This window comes from Tursiops truncatus, chromosome 7, assembly GCF_011762595.2.
Source record: "Tursiops truncatus isolate mTurTru1 chromosome 7, mTurTru1.mat.Y, whole genome shotgun sequence".
Lineage (NCBI taxonomy): Eukaryota > Metazoa > Chordata > Mammalia > Artiodactyla > Delphinidae > Tursiops > Tursiops truncatus.
This window is the reverse complement of record NC_047040.1, coordinates 69,620,022-69,634,719: the sequence shown is the minus strand read 5'-3', so window position 1 is coordinate 69,634,719 and position 14,698 is coordinate 69,620,022. Positions and strand designations below refer to the sequence as shown.

The following is a 14,698-nucleotide window of genomic DNA, read 5'->3' as shown; positions in this document are numbered from 1 at the left end:
AGGTTGGAGGCCTTGGACCTTACCTTGAAAAGATTTATTTTTACATTCTTTCAAATTATGACAACTTATGTAGAAAAATATGGCAGATATCTGTTCTTTTTAAAAAAAATTTTTTTGCAATATTTGTTACATAACAAGAATGTAAGAATAAAGTGGTTGATATGTATTTGTTTTCTGATTATAATTTGGAACACAGGTATAAATGTCTTGGTTTATGGATTAAATGTGTACCCTGTCATCTCCTAACCTACTAGATCTTTTTTGGAATAATAAAATGCAAACACTGGGGCCAGTATCCACAGCTCTAGAATATTCTTAGCCATCTGGTTCTGTTACAGAGTAAAGTTAGACTGTAAATAAGACAATGTTAGTAAAGGAAGCTTCCTTTGCCCACCCCACCTTCCATGGGCTCCATTTTTTGGTGTGCACAACATAGTGATTTAATGATATATATGTATATTGTGAAATGCTCATCACAATAAGTTTAATAATAACATCCATCACCACACATAGTTAATATTTTTCTTGTGATGAGAACTTTTAAGATCTACTCTCTTAGCAACTTTCAAATATACAATTAAGTGTTGTTAACAATAGTCACCATGTGGTCCATTACATCCCCAGAACTTATTTATCTTATAACTAGAAGTCTGTACCTTTTGTTCACCTTCACCCATTTCACATTTATTCTTGATGAATATTTGACTAGTTATAGAATTCTGGATTGCCAAATGTTTTCTTTTAGCCTGTTAATGACCTCATTCCATTGGTTTCAATTTTAGCTCAGGAGAAGTCATTGTCAATCCTACTGTCACTCTTTAAAAACAATGTCTTTTTCCCTAGATGTTGTTAAGATTTTCTCTTTATCTTTGGCTTTCTTCGGTTTCAGTATATTTGGGCATATCCTTTTTTTTCTCTTCTAGTTTAATTGAGATATCATTGACATATAGCACTGTCTAAGTTTAAGGTATACAGCATGGTGGTTTGACTTATATACATAATGAAATGATTACCACAATGACTTAGTGAACATTCATCATCCTGTATAGATACCAAATTAAAGAAATAGAACAAAAGTTTTTTTCCTTGTGATGAGAACTCTTAGGATTTACTCTCTTCATTTCATATATGATATACAACAGTGTTAATTATATTTATCATGTTGTACATTAAATCTGTGGTACTTATTTATCTTACAGCTGGAATTTTGTACCTTTTGACTGCCTTCATCATCCCCACCCCCTGCCACTGGTAACCACAAATCTGATCTCTTTTTCATGAGTTTGTTTGTATGTTTTGAAGTATAATTGACCTACAATGCTATATTAGTTCCTGGTACAAAACATAGTGATTCAATATTTCTATACATTTCAAAATGATCACCATGATAATCTAGTTAGCATCTGTCTTCATACAAAGATATTATGTAATTATTGACTATATTCCCCACACTGTACATTTCATACCTGTGACTCATTTATTTTGTAACTGAATGTTTGTACCTCTTAATCTCCCTCACCTATTTCTCTCCTCCACTCACTCCTCTCCCTTCTTGGCAACAGCCTGTGTGTTCTCTGTATCTATGACTCTGTTTCTGTTTTGTTATGTTTGTTCATTTGTTTTATTTTTTAGATTCCACACATAAATGAAATCATACAGTATTTGTCTTTCTCTGTCTAACCTATTTCACTTAGCATAATACCCTCTGGGTCCATTCATATTGTCACAAATGGCAAGATTTCATTGTTTTGTATGGTTAATATTCCATTGTGTGTGTGTGGTGTGTGTGTGTGTGTGTGTGTGTGTGTGTGTGTGTGTGTGTATATATATATATATACACACACACACATTATCCATTCATCTATTAATCACCACTTAGGTTGCTTCCATATCTATTCACCTATTAATTGCCACTTAGGTTGCTTCCGTATCTTGGCTATTGTAAATAATACTGCAATGAATACAGGGGTGCATTTTTTCCAAATTAGTGTTTTCATTTTCTTTGAATACATACCCAGAAGTAGAATTGCTGGATCATATTGTAGTTCTATTTTTTTTCCATCTCATTACTTTAATCATTTTGTCAAAATAATCTGAACATGCATAAATACTTGACTTGTTATAAGAATGTATAGCATAAAAGTCCCTGAGGCATATCCAAGAACGACTTGAAATGTATTCAGTGCAATTATTCATAATACTAATTGCCAAGGACTTGGCTCCCTTCCTAGATATTTAAGATATGTGACTAAAAAAAGATATATAATATATATTATATAATATTCATAATTATACATTATATATAAATATATGTATGTTTATTAATGCTAAATCAGAGTCTCCCTCTCCAATGCCTGATTTTTCTGCCAGTTTACTGATGCTGTGTATGAAGTCATTTCCACACTGTAAGGAATGTACTTACCGAGGTAAATTAGTTCTTTAAGCCCTAGGGTGCCAGTTAGTAGAATGATGGCAGTGGAACTAGAAGGTCCCAAGAGAAGATGTTGTCCAACCCCCTCATTTTGCAGTTCAAGTGACAGAGGCTCAAAAGGTTTGCGACTTGCACAAGCATGGCTGGTTCTGCCACTATTACTGTAACCTTAGGCAAGTCCTTAACTGGGTCTAGACTTCTGCTCCCTCCTCTGTAAAATGGATTGGTGATTGTCACAGCTAACACCTTCCAGGTGCTTCCTGTGTGCCTGACACTGTCCTGAGTACTTTAAGTGTCTTTTCTAATTCTCCCAACACCTCCATAAATTATATATGATTACCTTCAATTAGAGATGAGAATATCAAAGCATAGACATCTTAAATAATTTGCCCGAGATAAGACAATTAGGAAATGTTACAAAGCTGGTCTAGTAACCCAGGAATAACTGCCTCCAAAATTCTCAAATTCCAATCCTTAAATCCCTTCTAAGAAAACCCCATCAGATAGGTTCTCAAATTCCTTATATCTCTAAAAGTCTAGAGCAGAGTTAACAAACTATGGCTCATGGGCCAAATCCAGGCACCACCTTTGCTTACAGAAATAGTTCTATTTCTAACTTTTTGAGGAATCTCTCTATTGTTTTCCATAGTGGCTGTATTTACATTCCTGTCAATAGAGCATGTGGATTTCCTTTTCTCCACATTCTCACCAATGCTTGTTATTTGTTGTGTTTTTGATAATAGCCGTTCTGACAGATGTGAGGTGATATCTCACTGTGGTTTTAGTTTGCATTACTCTGGTGATGTTGAGCATCTTTTCATGTGCCTGCTGGCCATCTGTACATCTTCTTTGAAAAAAATATCTATTCATGTGCTCTGCCTATTTTTTAGTTGGGTTGTTTGTTTATTTGATGTTGAGTTGTATGAGTTCCTTGTATATTTTGGATATTAACCCTTTATTGGATATATCATTTTCAAATATCTTTTCCCATTCAGTAGGTGGCCTTTTCATTTTGTTGATAGTTCCTTTGCTGTGCAAAAGTTTTCTTAGCTTGATGTAGTCCCATTTGTTTATTTTTGTTTTTGTTTCCCTTGCCTGAGGAGACAGATCCAAAAAATTTGCTAAGATCAATATCTAAGAGTGTAATACCTAAGTTTTCATCTAGAATTTTTATGGTTTCAGGTCTTACATATAAGTCTTTAATCCATTTTGAGTTATTTTTTTTTTGAGTTTATTTTTTATATGGTGTCAGAAACCAGCTCAGTTTGATTCCTTTGTATGTAGCTGTCCAGTTTTCCCAATACCATTATTGAAGAGGCTGTCTTTTCCCCATTGCATATTCTTGCCTCCTTTGTAATAGATTAATATAAATGTGGGTTAATTTCTGGGCTCTCTACTCTGTTCCATTGATCTATGTTTCTGTTTTTGTGCCAGTACCATACCATTTTGATTATTGTAGCTTTGTAGTATAGTTTGAAATCAGGAAGTGTGATAGCTCTAGTTTTGTTGTTCTTTCTTAAGACTGTTTTAGCTATTCAGGGTCTTTTGGGTTTCCATACAAATTTTACAATTATTTGTTCTAGTTCTGTGGGAAATTCCATTGGTATTTTGATAACGATTGCATTAAATCTGTAGATTGCCTTGGGTAGTATGGTCATTTTAAGAGTATTACTTTTTCCAGTCCCTAAACCTGGTACATATTTTCATCTTTTTTGTGTTGTCTTAAATTTCTTTATTCAGTGTCTTATAGTTTTCTGAGCATAGGTCTTTTACCTCCTCAGTTTGATTTATTCCCAGGTATTTTATTTTTTGATGCAATTGTAAATTAGATTACTTTCTTAATTTCTCTTTCTGATAGTTCTCATTGTTAGTTTATAGAAATGCAACGGATTTCTGTATATTAATTTTGTATCCTGCAACTTTCTAAATTCATTGATGAGTTCTAGTAGTTTCTTCATGGTGTCTTTAGAATGTTCTGTGTATAGTATCATGTCATCTGCAAACAGTTACAGTTTAATTTGTTCCTTTCCAATTTGAATTCCTTTTATGTTTTTTCCTGTCTGGTTGCTCTGGCTAGAACTTCTAATACTATGTTGAATGAAAGTGACAAGAGTGGGCAATCTTTTTTTTTTAAATTTTGCTGAAGTATAAATGTTGCTTTACAATGTTGTGTTAGTTTCAACTGCACAGCAAAGTGAATCAGCTATACGTATACATATATCCCCTCTTTTTGGATTTCCTTCCCATTTAGGTCACCACAGAGCATTGAGTAGAGTTCCCTGTGCTATACAGTAGGTTCTCATTAGTTATCTATTTTATAGTTTACATAGTTTCAGTAGTCTATATATGTCAGTCCCAATCTCCCAATTCATCCCATCCCCTCCCTTCCTCCTTGGTATCCATACATTTGTTCTCTACATCTACGTCTCTGTTTCTGCTTTGTAAATAAGATCGTCTATACCATTTTTTTCAGATTCCACATATATGTGTTAATATACGGTATTTGTTTTTCTCTTTCTGACTTACTTCAAGGAGTGGGCATTCTTGTTTTATTCCTGATCTTAGAGGAAATGCTTTTAACTTTTCATCATTGGATATGATGTTAGCTGTGGGCTTGTCACATAGTCTTTATTTTGTTAGGGTGTGTTCCCTATGGGCTGCATTTTAAAAAGAGTACAGACCAGAAATCCTATGCCTACTAGAGACTTTCCATGGTACCAGCCTGCTACTGAGCTTTACTTTCTTATTTTTAAATGGGGAGAAAAATACCTGTCCTAGCAGTCATAAGAATGATTTGTAAATTTAATGCGATTATATCAAAGTACTTTATAACTCATAACATAAACTTATATACTGTATTGAGCATCTACTAAATTCTAGGAATAGTACTGGAAACTTTGCATATTTTATGGTGCCTCTTTTAAGGCTCAACATGATCCTGCACAATTGTTATAATTACATTTGATGTATAATGAGTTAATAGAAGCTCAAAGAGGTTGTGTGATTTTTCAGAGGTCAAATAGGCCTAAAGGGGCAGAGTCAAGTTTCAGCTCAATATTACTTCCAAATAGAGACTTCACTTTTCCTTGTACTCAGAACTAAAGCAACAGCATTATTTAATGTCCTTAAGAGTGGTAGGTGGCATTAAGAAAGGAGGAAAAATCACTGAATAATCTACCCCTTAAGCAAAGCTGGCAAAGAAAACATCCTGATAAAATCATGCCTATATTTTAGAGCAGACCACCTGAAAACCCCTGGGCTTCAGACATTTTGAAAATAGTTTTTATGTATTTGACTGTAAAGTAAAAAGGGAAAATATAGATGTTTTAGATGCAAAAGGAATATGGTATGCCATCCTAACCAGATTCAAGCTTATATTTTTCATTAGTTTTATTCTGCTCATATTATCAAATCACAAATGATGAAACAGGAAAAACATAAGGGCTTCATTTACTTTTGGATAACAGATGGGAAACAACAGAAAATTCTTTTCAGAAATGCAGAAAAATAATTTTCTTCATAATAGGTAATATACCTTCTTTAGGCATTAAGATACATTTCTGTTTATAATCTTAAGACAGCTATATTTTTACTCTTTATAAAAATCAAATCTCCCAATAATAAACAGGGTATTTCTGTACCCTAATCTTTAAATGCCATCATTAAAAATGTAGGTATGCACCCCAGTTTCTAACCTCTCAGAACGTTTTGCACAATAGGTTTTAGTCATGGGAATGAATAATTGCTCAGGAAAGCAGCACCACTTCATGCAACATGTTGGTAGTCAACATTCTTGTTTTCCAATAAAAGGGAAATTTCATGAATAGAAACATTGGGCTCCTTGAGATTTCACCAATGAAGAGATTGTTTCTGAGTAGCTTCTGAGCAAATATCTCTTAACAGGTTGGTTGCAGATCTGGGGTCTTCATTCCTTATAATAGCACTGCCAGACACAATCATGTTAGCCACTGTGTTTGCACAGTTATGGAGAGTGTCATGATCTACACTTCACCATTAACCTCTCTGCCAAAAGACAGAAACTGGACCCTTGACTGATGAAACTGTGGCATCATATCTTGCATAAATTTCTGCCCTCCAAACCCAGGTTCAACTGGTGTAACCAAGGCCATATCTATCTGATTAGCCCATGGTGCCAAATACTCAACTGTCATTCCTAGTTTGATGGCAAGTCCAACCTTTGTCTCGTTCTCCCAAATGTCTTTAATTAAGGCCCCTGGGTTCTCATATATATGGATTGACCCCTACTGCAGCCATTGGCTTTACCAACTGTTCCAGCCTAGAAACCATCCTGTGCATTTCAAAGAAAGGATCCCGTCATAGCTGCTTTTGGAGACTCTACCATAGGGTGACCAAAAGTGACACTGTGAACCAAATACCCGTCTGTTGTATCCAGATGCAGATATTTGCCCCAGAGACCAGTGTCTAGAAGTACTCAGCCCCTGAATTGGCCAGGTTGCTGTTGAAGATGGATGGGCCAATCTTACAGCTGGACACCATGGTACTGGTTTCCAAGAGCCAAGTTACATGAGTCCTCCAGCAAGGTGAAGGGTTTATCCTGATTTCTTCTTCTTCTTTTTAAAAATGTGTTAGTACTTTAATCTTTGAGCAGTGACTAAATTTTCATTTGAAATAATTATTAATTTTCCCAAGTGTAAATCAAAGTGAAGGCATGAGTTATAGCTTTAAAGAATTTATTTTACAATAAGTTAGGTCTTAAGTTCACTTGCCTTTATTCAGATGAGTCAGAAATAGCAGTTTGCTTGGTTTTTGTTGCTTGAGTGGAGTAAGTTAACAGAAGAGCTGGCTAATTTAGTGATTTTGCTAAAATATGCAGATAAATAACTTCAAATATCCATTGATGTGCCCTTTGTTAGTAATATAAATGGGATCAAATGGCTAATAAATGTTTTTGTTCCCAACTTTCTTTCAAATAAAATTCTGTTATTTCAAATAAAATTCTTCCTTTTAAATAATATTCTGTTATATGTATGCATATATATATTTATGTTAGATGTATGCTTAATGTATACATCTACTATCATGCTAGTTTTCTCTTATTATATTACTCCTGTGAGAAATTTGGCATATTTTCTTTGTTTTGCATTTTAGTTTCCTTTTGTCATCAATACACTTACCAAATTTTCAGAATATAAAAAACTTTTCCCAAATGTTTTCCCTTCAAGCTCCTATGGTGTTAGGCCTTTTTTATTTTATTTTATTTTATTTTATTTTTTGAGGTAAAGTAACAGAAAAATTCATTTGGAGGAATTTCCCATCATGGGAATACACTGCCCCTTACTAGTGAACTGCCTTACAGAAAGACGTCGGCAAGTTCATATATATATGAACAGAACAGTAGCAAGACATTTGTAGGCCTGCAAGCCTTGCTTTTTCACCTAATCGTTTTTCATCTAATCCTGGCACAACTGTAAAATTGGAGCAAGAGATTTGGGACAAGATATTGTAGACACAATGGATCGTTTTTGGAGACTACTGTAGATGTTATCTCTAAGCCTCCATTTAGGGGAGGGTTCAAGATCAGTGTGGATACTTTAAGTCTTACTTTTTTTTTTTTAAACAAATAGTCATCTTACTTCAGACTACAGACATGCTGCCTGGAGCTCTATTGTTAATTTTTTGTCCCTAGACAAGTGTCTGGGTATCTTCGTTAAGTGTGGAAAGGTTATTCATATTAGAATTTGTCCTTGGATCCCAACCTGAAACTCAGAAATCATGTCTTGGAGTGACATGCATGATAACGTAGATTAGGTATCTGTGGTAGCTCACCTGATCTGCCACCTACACTTCCCTTGGTGAATGACAGATCGAGGACCTTTCCTACCACAATTCTCTACTATGTCCACTAACTCTTCTTGCAAGACCTCTCAGTGACCTGAGTACTTTCCTTTAATGTCATTCCTTGAGACCTGGAGCTACAATTGATCTAGATATGCCTAGACCTGATATTTTCAATTAACGAAATGAACTGTAAATGAGGGCTGTGTAACCAACATTAATTACAAAAACCAAAACAACAATGGGATTAAAAAAAAATCTTTCAAAAAATCCTTCAAAGGCTTCCTAGGGTTCTCATTTTAACATTCAAAATACTAGGACCCTCAATGCTCAGTCCGCACAGTCTGGGCCTTGCCTATCTCACAGTCCCATCCCCATCTCTTCCCCCCACTCCCCTTCTGTTTCAGCTATGCTAACCTTCCTGTGCATGTCTCCCTGACTCAGGCCTTTCTACCTGCTTTTTGCTCTCTCTAGCCCACCACCCGCACCACCATGCCCACATCATCATTTCTTACTAAATTTTGTTCATCTTTTAGATCTCAGCTTAAACCTTGTTTTCTTTAGGCACCCAGACTCAAGGTGTGGCTCCCCTTTTATTTACATTAGTGACCTAGACTTCTTTATGGTACATTTCACAAATGTATTTATATAATTATGTAATTGACTGTGTAGTATTTCTCTTCTGCGTTTAAAGAAAGCCACTAGGATCATGTCTCTTATTTAATACTACACTTAGCCTGGTGTCTTGCGTGACACTCGTTAACTTTTTATTGAATTAATTAAGCATCGTGAAGAATGCCTTATGACTAAGCTTTCAGTGAATCCTTTTTTCTGTTATCACACATATAGAACAAAACATACTGTATCCTCGGTTCCCCTGAAAGCACAGCCTAAGTCAGAGGCTTCCTTGAAGGTAATTGATCTTAAGGAGCAGAAGTAAAGAACAGTGAGGGACGGATTGCTATGGACTGAATTGTGTCCCTTCGAAATTCGTATTTTAAAGCCCTAACTTCCATTTTGACTGTATTTGGAGATAGTGTCTCAGGAGGTAATCAAGGTTAAATGAGGTCATAAGAGTAGGGCCCAAATCTGATCAATTGTGTCCTTGTAAGGAGGGGAGGAGCTCTCTCATCTCTCTCTGCCATGTAAGGACACAGGGAGAGGGTGGCCATCTGCAAGCCAGAAGAGGGTCTTCAGCAGAACTCAACCATGCTGGCACCCTGGTCTGGGACTTGCAGCCTCCAGATCTGTGAGAAAATAAATTTCTATTGTTTAAACCACCCAGTCTATGGCATTTTATTATGGCAGCCTGAATAGACTAAGACAGTGATATAGGGAAGGAGATAAAGCCAGTAAGAAACTGTGTTACCTAGTTGGTCAAAAGTATAGGTGACTGATGCTTGATTTGATAGGATCTCTAAGAAGGCTTATGAAATGCAACTCACAAATGTTTGCCCTGGGGATGAAAAGGGGAAGCTTATATCCAGCAACCTCTATCACCCATCGTTAAGGATGGCAGCAGTATAAGAGCAGGAAGAAAGATACATGATGCAGCCTGAAGAAAGGCTTCAAGGGGTTGCACCTGAGAGTGAACAGTTGAAGTCTCTGAAGAACTGATCACTGCAGCAGAGACTAGAAGAAGAGGTATGGCTGATAGGATTTGAAGTGGTACACAAATTATCTGATACATAGACCACCACAAAAGTATCCTGTATTCAATATCCACAAGTAATCAAATTTGTATCATAATTTTTAAGCAATTCATGTTTTTAGTATTTCTACAATGCTTATTCTACATGGAAAAAGAAATGAGGCAGTTTTTACAAACTGAAGTGGAAAAAATTATGGCTACAAATAAGTGCTAACTCTGACATTATTATAGTGATCCTTACAAATAAAATCTCGAAACCTAATTTTTCAAGGTGCCAGAAGAAATGATAATGACTATTTAAGCATTGTTTATCTCAGAATCTTGACAAGATGGGTACATTAAGTTAATGACCAAAAAGCAAGTTTAACATGTTTCTTTATCACAGAAGCAGTAAGCTTTGAATTACAGTGAAAATGACATTGAGGAATAACCTGTTTTAAAAGCTACCAGGGACAGATACTGCTAAAGATGATCACTTTTTGAACATTAGATGATGACATAAGTTGAAAACGATCCAAATAACTTGAGCATATAATTCTAATCAAGCAGGGTATGATATGTTTCAGAGAAATACTGGAATGGTTTCCCCATGATTGCAAACTTTTGAATTTTTTAAAGAGAGAAAATTAAAAGACAAAACTAGATACAGGAGGGACTTCAAGATAATTTTTACACATCAAAATAAGAAAGTAAATTTAGAGCTGCCACAAGGGGAACCAATTCTTTTTTCAAATACATTTTATTGTTATCAAAATAATCCATAAACATCCTGAAAAATGCAAATAGTAAAGAAAGATTATAATTAAAGCACCAGCTCACTGAAAGTGCTTTTATCCTAGATTTGTTTTTATTTTTGTTGGTACCTAAATATCTCTAAATAATATGCTTATGTTACTATTTGTTGGTTTACCAATATTAAATGGGACTGATTTACTTTTGTTCTTATGAATATGGATTTAGCTCACTTTCTACTCCCACCTCCAACCTTTCTTCTTGCTCTATCTCTCCTTCCAAAATAATTATATCATATCCTAAGTTTCATCATTCCAGTAACCTTTGTACATAAATAAACAAATAACCACAAGTAACGTATATAAGCCTCTATTTCTTGTTCCACGAGTTGTAGATAATTCTCTTTACTTTCTACTTTGTGTTGACCTAAAACAAATAGACTGCCAGTTATTTCTCTAGCAAAAATGGGTTTATTCAAGGTCAGTAAAGAATTGCAATTTGGGATCTGCAACCATGGCAAGCCACGTGCAAGCCCCCTGCAAAAATGAGAGAACTCTTTTATAGAGGGGAAAAGGAAATTGGGAGGGCCGTAGTAACCAAATAGTCCATCGTTTTCTATTGGCTGAGTTGTGACAATCTCATTGGATGAGTTCTTGCCAGGAAAGGAGAAGTCTTTCTTCTCCCTATTGGGCTCTGCTATTGTCGTAGGGCATGAGAGCTTCCCCTCCTGACTCTATTTAGTTGAAGTTTCTGTTTATCATTTTTTTACATTTTCCCCTTTTCATCAAGATCTTTCTCTGAAAGCACTGCTGGTCAAGAGTCAGGTTTTCTGGTTTCAGTGGCTTTTTGGAAGCCTTTTGGTCCTCCTTTCAAGGAAGGACCTTACCTGAGTATAGTGTCCCACGTTGGAAGGAAAGTGCACAAACTTGAAACCTACTGAGGTCACACTTGAGTAACAAGGAGATGTAGGAGGAAGAACTCTCAGACACTTTTTATCTAAAGTCCATGTTATCAAGATCACAGACACTGGAGATCATCTGAAGCACATGTCATCATCAAAGGTTTGGTGACAGACATCCAATAGGCCTGGTTTAGATATCTGGGAAAAGATGTCTCATCAGATGTCATCTCCTTCAATTCTGGGAAATCTTTACTTTGAGGTCAACAGATAATGTGCAAGTCCAATTAGATTTGGTGCTTTCTTTAGGTGTGTCACGTGAACTCGAGTCTATTCCCTGGAGTTTGGTGGCACAAGGGTCAGTTAGCAACACCTGATAGGTGTTCAACCTTTCCAGCAAGGTTGAAGAGAGTCCTTCTGGATGTGTCTTTTCCAATAGACAAAATCTTCAGATTGCAAGGTGTGATGCTCAAGGTCTTTGTCTCTTGAGAGTGCACTCTGAAAAGATTGCTCTACGAAAATACTTTTTTATTTTTAATAGAAGTAATTAGGCCTTTGCAGTATTGGAATATCTCTCCTTTTATCAGCTGTAGGTCAAAAGAGTTAGGAGCCACATGCATTGGGCATCCAGTGACTATCTCAAAGAGTGAGAGTTTATGAATTCCCAAAGAGGTGGATCTGAGATTTTAAAAGACCAACAGCAATGCTTTTGGCCAAGGTATTTGGAGAGATTCTACAAGTTTTGCCAACTGAGTCTTAATAATGCCATTCATGCATTCAACTAAACCAGAGGATTGAGGGTGATAAGAACAGTGAAAGTGTTGTAAAACCAGCCAAACAGCACAGACTTGTTGAAGTACCTGACTAGTGAAATGGGATGGCTGTGAAGTTCAAGAGTTCTCTTACTGGGCATAATCTTTTCCAAAAGAACTTTAGTCACAGAGAGGCAGTAGCTCGTCTGCAAGGGAAAGCTTCAGTCCAGTGTGAAAGCATGCAGACTATGACTAAAACATACTTATATCCATGAGACAGAGGAAATTGTGTGACGCCATTTGCCAGACCTCGAATGGTCCATTAGGCAGTTTAAAATGTCCAGGAGCAGTAAAAGCAGGCTTCCCTGGGTTGTATTTCAGACAAGCAGGACAAGTAAAGTAGGCACTTTTTGTGGCTTTGTTAGTGTTTCCCTACCAATATTTATTCATGAAAGCTATCATTTTGTCAGTAGACCAAAGATTTAATGCATGTACAGTGGTGAGGAGTGGGAATTTTAGAGTCTCCAGTAGGGCTAGGTTGTTATTTGGTCCAAACCAGAACTTTCTCTTTTTATCAAACCAACAATTCTTGAATTTCTAATCTTGTTTTTCCTTTTCTGAGGTCAATTGTTGGGCTTCTCTAGCCAGTTTTTCTAAGTTATCATTTGGAGAAATATCCCTTTGGACCGTGAAAAGGGTTGGCTGCTGTTGGTTCCTCTAAGGGCAGCATTCCTTGTGAAAATGTAAGCAAGATAATTTTCCTTAGCTTTCAGAGAGTCAAGTCTAGAATGACCCAGAATACTGATAATAGCTAAAGTGTCAGATAAAAGTAATGCATCCAATAATCCCTGAACATAGGGGCCATTTTAAACTTTATTTCCACTGGAAGTAAGGAAGCCATATTGTTCCATAATATTAAAAAATCATGAGCTACTCTGAAAGCATATCTACCATGTGTATAAATATTGGCAGTTTTGCTCTTGGTTAAAGTACAAGCCTATGTAAGAGTGTATAATTCAGCCTTTTGGACTAAAGTAGCCAGAGGAAAAGATACTCCCTCAGCACTATCAAAGGCAGTTGCAGTAGCATAGCCAGCACAATATTTGCCATTTTTACCTTTAAAATAAGAACCATCAGTGAACCATGAGAGGTCAGCATTACCAAAATGAATTTCCTGCAGATCATCACGAGGAGTCAGGAGGTGATTCACCAGCATTAAGCAGTTTTGAAAGACTTCATCAATGAAAGAGGAGAAAAGAGTAGCAGGGTTAAGGTTATTAGAACATAAAAGAGGAGGAGTTAACAGAAGGACTTCATAGGAGATGAGGTAGCCAACTGAGAAATGTTGAGTGGATTGAGACGTCAGGAGGGCTTCTACTGGATGAGGTACAAAAATTGTTAAAGGGGATCCCACAACATTTTTCTCAGTGGCCTTAACCAAAAGAGTGGTGTTAGTAATGGCTCTAAGGCAAGGGGGGGTTGTCCTCTTGCCACAGGATCCAGTTACTAGCTAAAGTACCCAAGGGGTCAATGGTGGTCCCATTGACCTGTTTTTAGATGAGTACCCTAAAGTCATTCCCTTCCCTTTCACATACACAAAGGAAAAGGGAATCTGAGAATAGGGATGCCCAAGGGCAGGTGGGTTTATCAAACTCTCCTTTAAGTACTAGAATATTGTATCATCTTATTCTTCCCATAAAATTGGGTCAGGGTTGTTATTTATCAAAAAATACAGAGGTTTGGCCATAAGAGAGAAATTGGAATCCAATTTCAGCAGTAACAAGCTAGCCGGAGAAAACCTTGCAGTTGGTGCTTAGTTTTGGGTTTTGGGAAACTTAGGACACCGTGAAGCCTATCTAAATTTAAGTGTAACCCTTGTTCTGATATCAGATGCCCCAAATATCAAACCTGGGCTTGGGAAAACTGCAATTTTCCTTGGCAACCTAATGTCCCTTTAAGACTAAAAGCTTTAGCAAATGGATACTGTCTTCCTGTGAGGAGGCTTGAGACAGAGAGCAAAGAAGCAAGTTATCCATATATTACAACAAAGCAGAACCCCCAGGGAACTTTATGTCAACCAGATGAGCCTTCAGAATTTGTGAGAAATAAAAAGGACTCTCAGTAAAACCCTGAGGCATTACCGTCCAGGTGAATTGTTTTTCTTCCCAAGTAAAGGCAAAAAAGTATTGGCTAGCTTCAACTGGAATACCAAAGAATGTACCACATAAATCAATTAGAGTAAAGAATTTATTTCCAATGGGAATGGATGTTAGCATCATATGAGGGTTAGAAATGACAGGTTGTCAAGGGATAACAATATTGTTTATTGCTTTGACATCCTAGACAAACCTCCACCCTTTTTTTTGCGGAGCACAGGCTCAGCGGCCATGGCTCACGGGCCCAGCCGCTCCGCGGCA

At 36.5% G+C, this 14,698-nt stretch overlaps 1 protein-coding gene and 1 pseudogene across 3 annotated transcripts in view; one reads left to right on the top strand and one right to left on the bottom strand.

Annotated features, from left to right (window-relative positions):
• The window catches only part of SLC4A10 (solute carrier family 4 member 10), a 224,765-nt gene that overhangs the window by 152,781 nt on the left and 57,286 nt on the right, over nt 1-14,698 (top strand). The gene's annotated exons all lie outside the window — the stretch shown is intronic.
• LOC101325043 (ribulose-phosphate 3-epimerase-like) lies at nt 6,281-6,949 on the bottom strand (annotated as a pseudogene).